The sequence below is a fragment of the Manis pentadactyla genome, chromosome 9 (assembly GCF_030020395.1).
Source record: "Manis pentadactyla isolate mManPen7 chromosome 9, mManPen7.hap1, whole genome shotgun sequence".
Classification (NCBI taxonomy): Eukaryota; Metazoa; Chordata; class Mammalia; order Pholidota; family Manidae; genus Manis; species Manis pentadactyla.
The window spans coordinates 45242865-45252273 of record NC_080027.1 but is presented as its reverse complement, the minus strand read 5'-3'; the positions used below and the strand labels follow the sequence as shown (position 1 = coordinate 45252273).

The 9409-nt window shown below is 35.9% G+C and overlaps 1 pseudogene; it reads right to left on the bottom strand.

The window, feature by feature from the left end:
• Nucleotides 1–3430: 3430 nt before the first annotated feature.
• Nucleotides 3431–4387, bottom strand: LOC118933133 (putative olfactory receptor 56B2; annotated as a pseudogene).
• Nucleotides 4388–9409: the final 5022 nt, after the last annotated feature.

Here is a 9409-nt window from a genome sequence, read left to right as displayed (position 1 = left end):
ATACTGAAGGATAACTTTGCCAGATACAGTAATCTTGGCTGACAATTTTTATCTTTCAGCACTTTGAATATGTCATTTTACTCTCTGCTGGCTATAATGTTTCTGCTGCAAAATCTGCTTATTATCTAATGAGGATTCCTTTATAGTTTACCTTTGTATTTTCCCTGGCTGTCTTTAATATTCTTTTAACATTGCTTTTTGACAGTTTCATATGTCTTGAAAGGTCTTTTTGCATTGAGCTAACAGGATATTCTATTAGTTTCATGTTCTTATATTTTCAGTTCCTTCACCAGGTTTTGTATGTTCACCACTATTATTTTTTTTAATTAACAGTCTTCTTTCCTAGTCCCTTCTTCTTCACCAGATATACCAGTTATTCTAATATTTGTCTTACTGATTAATTCTGAATCTCGCAGGTTTGTTTCACTTTTTCAAGATCTTCAATCTCTCTCCTGTTCTAATTAAATTGTTTCTATAATTCTGTGCTCCAAGTCAGTTATTCTTTCTTCCATGTGATCTTATCTTCCCTGTTGCCAATACTCTATTGCATTATTCACTTCATTTATTAAATTCTTTAGCACCAGAATTTCTCTTAGGATTAAAAAATTTTTTTCAATCTCTTTGATTTCTCTTTATTTCACATTTGATGTCTTCTTTGAGTTTTCTTGTATCCATTTTATTTTTTCATAACAGCTATATTGAAAACTTTGCTGGAGGGATGTCATTTTCTTTTTTGTGATACCAGATTTCCAAGATTTTTTCATAGTGTTTGATAGAAGAAATTGGCAGATATATGTCTTAATCACCTCTTTCAGTATAGTATGAAAGTTCTAGCCAGGGCACCTAGGTAAGGAAATGTAATGCACATGCCTCTTGTCCATTGCTTTGATTCTTTGAGATAATATGCACCATGTTATTCTTTTTGATGATCTTTCTTGACAAGTACAATAACGTGTTTTCCTACATATATATATACAACAACAATAATAGTGTTCTACACAGCAGTAAATAGTAATATAACTCCGTTTGGATTCCTGGACCCAGTTCCAGTGTGTGTAAGTATGTGGAAGGGGGTCTTCCCACACATAACACCAAGAAATACTCAAACACCAGTAGGGTGTCCAAGAACTCAAATAAATTCTGATACTGTCTGCCTGGAGACAGCAGCAGATTCCCTGGTTAAGGGCTCCATCCTACAAGACTGCCCTCCATGCCCCCACTAACCCCCATGCTGGTCACAAGTCTCAGGCAGTTGACCTGTGCTTCTGACTGGAGATTATAGCTACAGATTGGAGATTCCAACGGCCTCCCCCTTGAGTTCAGTTAGCTTGCTAGAGTGGCTCAAAGAACTCAGGAAAACACTTAAATATTTACCAGTTTAATAAAGGATACAGCAAAGGCTACAAGTTAACAGCCAGATAAAGAGATACATGGAGCAAGACCCAAATAAAGGCGGTTCTATCCTCCTGGAGCTTGGGGCCTGGATCATAGGCACGTGGAGGTGTCTGGTTCCCCAAGCACAGAAGCTCTCCCCGACTGAGAAGCAGGATCTAAAAGAGCAGAGAGTGATAAGCTCTTGTCAGAGGGTTTTGAGGGCTTCACTGCATAGTCATGATTGATGAAATTATTGGCCACTGGCTGATCCAACCTCCAGCCCCTGCCCTTGGGTGGGGGTCCAAAAGTCTCTCATTAACATGAACAAACACCCATTTCACCTTTAAAACTCTGCAGCGTTTTCAGGAAACGTGGATGAAGACAAAATATACTGGAGAAATATGTACTTGGTCATATAAGTGACCAAATATGTATTTCTTTTATTTATTTATTTATTTATTTATTTATTTATTTATTTATTTATTTATTTATTTTTATTTTGGTATCATTAATCAATAATTACATGAGGAACATTATGTTTACTAGACTCCTCCCTTCACCAAGTTCCCCCCACATACCCCATTGCAGTCACTGTCCATCAGCATAGTAAGATGCTGTAGAATCACTACCTGTCCTCTCCATGCTGTACAGCCCTCCCCATGCCCCCCCATTATGCATGTTAATCATAATGCCCTCTTTATTTCTCCCCCCTCTTATCCCTCCCTTCCCACCCATCCTCCCCGGTCTCTTTACCTTTGGTAACTGTTAGTCCATTCTTGGGTTCTGTGATTCTGCTGCTGTTTTGCTCCTTCAGTTTTTGTTTTGTTCTTATACTCCACAGATGAGTGAAATCATTTGGTACTTGTCTTTCTCCACCTGGCTTATTTCACTGAGCATAATACCCTCTAGCTCCATCCATGTTGTTGCAAATGGTAGGATTTGTGTTCTTCTTGTGGCTGAATAATATTCCATTGTGTATATGTACCACATCTTCTTTATCCATTCATCTACTGAAGGACACTTGGGTTGCTTCCACTTCTTGGCTATTGCAAATAGTACTGTGATAAACATAGGGGTGCATATGTCTTTTTCAAGTTGGGCTCCTGCATTCTTAGGGTAAATTCCTAGAAGTGGAATTCCTGGGTCAAATGATATTTCTATTTTGAGTTTTCTGAAGAATCTCCATACTGCTTTCCACAGTGGTTGAACTAATTTACATTCCCACCAGCAGTATAGAAGGGTTCCTTTTTCTCCACAACCTTACCAACATTTGTTATTGTTTGTCTTTTGGATGGTGGCGATCCTTAATGGTATGAGGTGATATGTCATTGTGGTTTTAATTTGCATTTCTCTGATGACTAGTGATGTGGAGCATCTTTTCATGTGCCTGTTGGCCATCTGTATTTCTTCTTTGGAGAACTGTCTGTTCAGTTCCTCTGAACATTTTTTGATTGGATTATTTGCTTTTTGTTTGTTGAGGTATATGAGCTCTTTATATATTTTGGATGTCAGCCCTTTATCAGATCTTTCATTTATGAATATATTCTTCCATACTCTAGGATGTGTTTTTTTTTTTATTGGTGTGGCCTTTGCTGTACAGAAGCTTTTCAGTTTGATGTAGTCCCACTTGTTCATTTTTGCTTTTGTTTCCCTTGCCTGGAAGGGAACTTCATATGTTCATGAAGAAGTCACTCATGTTTATGTCCAAGAGATTTTTGCCTATGTTTTTTTTCTAAGAGTTTTATGGTTTCATGGCTTACATTCAGATCTTTGATTCATTTCGAATTTACTTTTGTGTATGAGGTTAGACAATGATCCAATTTCATTCTCTTACATGTAGCTGTCCAGTGTATTTCTTATGAGTCATTATATTGCAACAAGCAAGATAAAAGTTTTATCACTTATTTCTCTCGAGTTTTTATTTTTTTTTGAAGGATATACTAACAGAACAGCTGCCATGGCATCAATGTTCCTTAGTTCTCTGCCATTTACAATGATTGGAAAATATAATAGAGAAATATACAGGGGAATTATAAAGGTGAAAACTTTGTCCAAGTTAGTTGCCCTTTGTGTTGAGTTTAAGAACCTTTATAGCCCTGCCTGAGCTCCTTGTCCTTGAGAGCTTACACCATGGGGTTAAGGGCAGGAGGAATGACATTGTGCAGTACATTGAACAAAACTGGGATGAGGGAAACTGTCTTTGCTGAACGACTGGTGATCAAAATAACGACAATAGTTGTGTAAAAGAATAGGATTAGGATGAGGTGGGAAGTGCAGGTACTTAGGGCCTTGGATGCAGCTTCTGCTGAGTTCAGCTTCAGAACAGATTGAATTATCAAAGCATAGGATAAAATAATTACACCCAGGGCACTTTCCAAGAGGGTCCAGGCCAGAATTAGCTGGTAGAGGCTATTGATTGTCCTGTCATCACAGGATAGGCTGGTGACTCCAAGATTAGAGCACAGACAGGGTTCAATTTGGTTCTGTGAGCAGTAGTGTCTCTGAGCAGCCAACACGGGCACTGCGATGGTAGTGAGGGTATTTCTGAGTGCCATGAACACAGTTGCTTTGACCACAAAAGATTCAGTAATTATTGATGGATAGCGTAGTGGTCGACAAATGGCTGCATATCTATCTATAGCCATGCAGACAAAGATACTTGACTCCATGCACACAAAAAAGTGTATGACATACATCTGAGCAAAGCACTCTGGGAGAGAGATGGCCTTAGCATTGAACCATAAGATGGCCAGAATCTTGGGCATAATGGTGGTGGCCAGGCCCATGTCTACCACAGCCAGGACCCCCAGGGAATAGTACATAGGCTGGTGCAGTGCTGCTTCTTGATTGATGGTCATCAGTATAATGATGTTGGCAACAAGAGCTAGGAGGTAGAGCAGAGCCAGGGGCAGGGAGAGCCAGTGCTGCCACTCGTGAATGCCTGGAACCCCAGCAGGAGGAACTCGGAGACCTGGACTTTCGATCTGTTGGAATATCTGAGATCCCGGAACATCTTCCTCTAAGAGGAAAAATACTCAAGTTTACTGTTCTTAATTATCTCCTTTAGTTTATTAGAGAAATCGTCCAAGTTCACATTTTGAAATTGGAGTTTCTTCATCTTCATATTCTCATTTATCCACTATCATTGTTGGACATTCTTAACTAAATGGAAACTGTGCTAGCATATTTCATGTGTTACTTCAGTTAATCATCACAGAAACACCATTAGGAAGGTCACATTATTTTTACTGTCTTATAATTGAGGAATATAAAACTAAAATTTTAGAATCCTAGTCATTATCTTACATTTTGTAAGTCATGTCCACTGACAAAAGAAAAGAAATCTGTTATCAAGTCTGGCCTCTTAAGTTTGGTTTTGCTAAAGGCTCAGTTTCTGGAAAGCCTTAATATATAAAATGAAAGCAGGTCTTTCTGTGTGGAGACACTCAGATAACAGATTATATTATAGGAAATTAAAAACAACTTTTTATTCAAGTTCAAGAGAATTTTTGAAGTGTTCATGTTTAATTTTAATTAAAATGTATGAGGCAAGCTACTGTAGACAATTTTTTGTGAGGTAATTGATGTCTAAAATTGGCAATAAGGTGTCCAAAGCCAAGTAACTATATGAGAGAGAAATATGTTTTAGGAATCTCAGTATTCTTTAAACCCAATTGACTATGGTTTTGAATAATTTCCTCTACGTGGATATACTTCTTTTCTTTAGAACCATGCAAATGCTAACACTATACTAAATAAAGCAGACAGTAAAAAAAAACAATAATTTGAGATTATTCTTTTGAAATTACACTATTCTATATTCAAGTAAATTCCTTATTTTAATCATTTAGTGATCTTTAATATAAAAACTGAAACTTGCTTTCATGATCTATTTCTACCAGACATATGCTATTTATTATATTTCCTTCAATACTTGAAACAGGAAGGACTTAACATACAGACAGATTATTTGAAAAATATTGTGGTTCAAAATTATTGTATCTATAGAGGAGCAGCGTAGACTTAAGTCTTCATAGATATGATCATAAAACCTGATACATTATTCCATTTCCTTGTGACATAATGGAGGAAGGTAAATTAAAGAAGATATGTATAAATATATATATTCCACTTTATATACACTATGTTATAACATATAAATTTCACTCATTTATTTTTATAACATTTCTTCTCATTTTCTTTAATTTGAATCTATTTCTCAAATGTCTTGCTGCCTTTGACTATTATTTCTTACTTAAGAAAAAGTCTTTAAAAGCTGGTTTGAAATTCCAGCGGTGGGTTCCACCAATCAGTAGCATTCACTCTGAGTGATGTGTAGGGGCCTATTGCCTTCATTGTTTGCATCCTTACTTATCAGTGTTCATAGGTTTTTCTCACGGTCGCCAATTTTTCCAGAAAGAATCCATCAGTCTACATCCTGGAGGAAGATGTGATGGGTACCAGTGTTCTTGGAGTTGAGTAGTAGGGCTCTGTGCCTCTCACACTTAAATGTGAATATTGCTTTCAAGTTTCTCATTTTTTGTAATTCCTCATCCTTGGTCTTCATCATACCTGATGCATTTGCATTTATACTACATGTGAATGTGTCTTCCCAGAACAAACTTCCAGTCATCATAAGAGGGTAGTTAATGTTTTTTCGGAAACTGGATGAATCACAGACCATGTTGCTCCTTATTCAGTTTTTCTACCTCCATCCTGTTGTATCTTTACTTGCAATGAAGAATGAAATAGACACTTGAAACAGTAAAGCAACACAAGGCAAACTAGTTAATAAGAGCACTCTTCAAAGACCCCTCTGGCGTCATCAGAAACTATTAAGTCTCTTAGAGGAACAGATAGAAATGGCAACTAAGCAAAATTTTGAAGGAAATCCAGAAACTCTTAAAAGAGGAAGAGACAAATGCTTTCAGACATGTGGCATGATTGGCATTATGCCAGATCAGCGTTCTCTTTTGTTGTGGTTTGCTTTGTGCTACTCACACCACACTGGTATTTTTTGCCTAGTGATTCAGCAATCGCTGATCTATTTTGTGCCCTCCCACTGCCAAATCCAGCTTCAATCATCACCTTCTTCTGGAAGACTCAACTCCCTCTGAGAGGATAGAGAGCCACCCTTCAAATCTTAATATGATGTCATTGGGAAAGTGGCAGTCTTTTAGGTAAGGAATACATTTGTTGATGGATGAGTCTCTTTTTAAAAATTTTAATGCCATGGTAGTATAAAATCCTGTTAATACTCTTGTATCAACCACAATTTAACCATACACTTGTATTTGGACATTCTGTGTTTATATTTGTAGTTGCATGTTTACGAAGAACTCGTGCACATATCAGATGTCAATAGATGTTTTGAAGTGAATATGCAGATTAATGTATAAATGAATCAAATTTCATAATTGACTTCAAGAATTATTACACTATAGTCTAATTATTATTTTTTGGAAAACATAAAGGGATTATTAGATGAAATAGACCCACAATGTGCATATCATAAATTAACAAAGAGCCAAAATCTCTAAAAAATATCTTCCCCTAATAAAAGAAATGAAACAAAAGAAACCCCAAGAAAACAGAAAAGAGTGCAGCAGGCAAAACAAGTATTATAAATTGGGCAATCAAATTCAAGTAATAAAAAATATTTTCCCCTAATAAAAGAAATGAAAGAAAAGAAACCCCAAGAAAACAGAAAAGAGGGCAGCAGGCAAAGCAAGTATTGTAGATTGGGCAATCAAGTTCAAGTAATTAAAATATACTACATAGGATCATGTTTTATGGTGATTTGTATAAAAATTATGCTGTAAATATATATATGTATGTATAAATTAAATATGTACTTAGAATATTAAAATATATGCAAAGCAAACCATACACAAAGTATGCACAAAGATTTTTTGGTTAGTCAAAACCATACTAACACACTAAACATATACACCAAAAGTAGTTAGACAGTATTAATGTCAGACAAAATAAAAACTAAACCAGCAAATGCTGGATCTGGATCACTACCTAGGAACAATACACGACATTCTTGACAAAGTGAATTAATGCTGATTGTGCCAAATTTTTCATGTCCACATTGGATATGGTTTTCCATAAGCAATATAAGAGAAAGTTCTACAATTACCTTTTTCACTTAGTCTGTGGTAGAAAATTTTAAATGGGGAAATCATATTAATCAATCAAAACTCATCAGTTAATCCTCAATTTCCTGTTTAGCAATACTGGTGCAAATTAGCGTAAATAATTGCAAGAGTAACAAAAGTCTTGCAGTTGGCATTGTAGGCAGGAGAATACTAGAAGAAGGCAATGATAGAATCTGTTTCCTTACATAGCAAAATCATAATCAAGTTTCTTTTGACTTGTAAATTTATATTTAATGTTCATATGTGTTAAATTCTTCACATCATGTGACATTATCATTTAGAAATAAACGGGTAATAACTCATATGTAACCATGTATATATACTGAAACATAATTGATTATCCTAAAAATAAGACAGAAATTATAAAGTTTTACTGATTTATATTTAGTGTACACAAATTATCAAAAATGCTGAAAAAGGAATCATTTCCCATTCCTTCTCATTGTTGTGGAACAGTCAATTGCTTTATGTGTCCATGGAACAGAAGAAGGTAGAAAAATTACAGAAATCATAGATTCTCATATATTGAGAATAGGAAATATATCTCTGAGATTACTTATGTTCTATTCTTATGAGTATTTTCCTATGAGATATCTATCTTACTTTATCCCTTGAGTTTCTATGTGGCACTTCTAATGTTAATTAATACTAAAACTGGTTTTACTGTTGCATGTAAAGTTTAGGTCCATCTTCAATACATTTGCCAAACTCTCAGTCAAAGAGCCAAACTTATACCACATAATATAATATTAACAACATATAATATTAGACTGTTTCCAAAACAAACTTAAAATGATTTTGGTTCATTAAAACTTAATTTATGAAAGGAAAATAGACTTGTATAATGCTGTGGTGGGCGTGTATATCGAAGTACTAACATTAATGCATGTGTATATCCCCTTATAGAGTATAAATTTTATATCCTCTGCTCTCTATTCGCATTCCCAGAGCCCACAGATAAGTGGTTTCCTCACTGGATGGTCCTCAATTTTATGACCTATGATCTTCTCTTAGTAAGACTCAGGGTTCCCCAAGTAGGCTTTACATCTAAAATGGAAGGAACACAGTCACAAAAGATCTCCCTAAATGAAGCCAGTGCATTGGGCTCATACGTGAGGTCACTGGGAGGGCAGGTAGGAAGCAGGAGTGTCTGACCAGGACTGAGAACTGTCCTCTAGCTACTCCACTTCTGGTCCTGAGGGTGAGTCATAGCCCGGCTCCACTACAGCAGAACCAAAGGTTCCTCTCTGGTAAGTAAGCAACATAGATTTCATGATGGCAGGTGGCACTGAATTGTAATCTGAGGATTGGGGAAATAAACATTTTCAATAAAAGCCAGTCTTTTTTCACACTTATGCCTTTTACTGAGTGGATGGAATCAAATCTGTGTCTCTGAGAATATCATAATCAATTCCTATACAGAGTCTCTCTCCAGTTTATCTTAGTGCTGACAACACTTACAATCCTGTGACAGTCCCCAGTTTGTTTGTCTTTTAATACCTCAGTTTCTGGAGAGCAAAACAGGGAGCTGAGTCCAACCTGGTCCAGGTACTCAGGGTTTTGGTCAAAAATGTTGTGATTCTCCCATATATGTACACACACAACCTTAAATCTCTAAATCCCTTGATATCTGTACTATTGAATTGAATCTTTAGAGAAAACAGTGTGTTGTATATCTCAAGGGTATATTACTCAATATTAAAGAAACAGGTGCTAGTATGGGAATCAGCTAACCGAATTCCTAGGAGGAAAGGAGTGCAAGCTTTACATTTTTTTAAATAAAATAAAATTTTTGTATTTTTATTGAAAAATCTTGACATATAACATTGTCTAAATTAAGGTATACAATATAATAATTTTATGCATTTGTA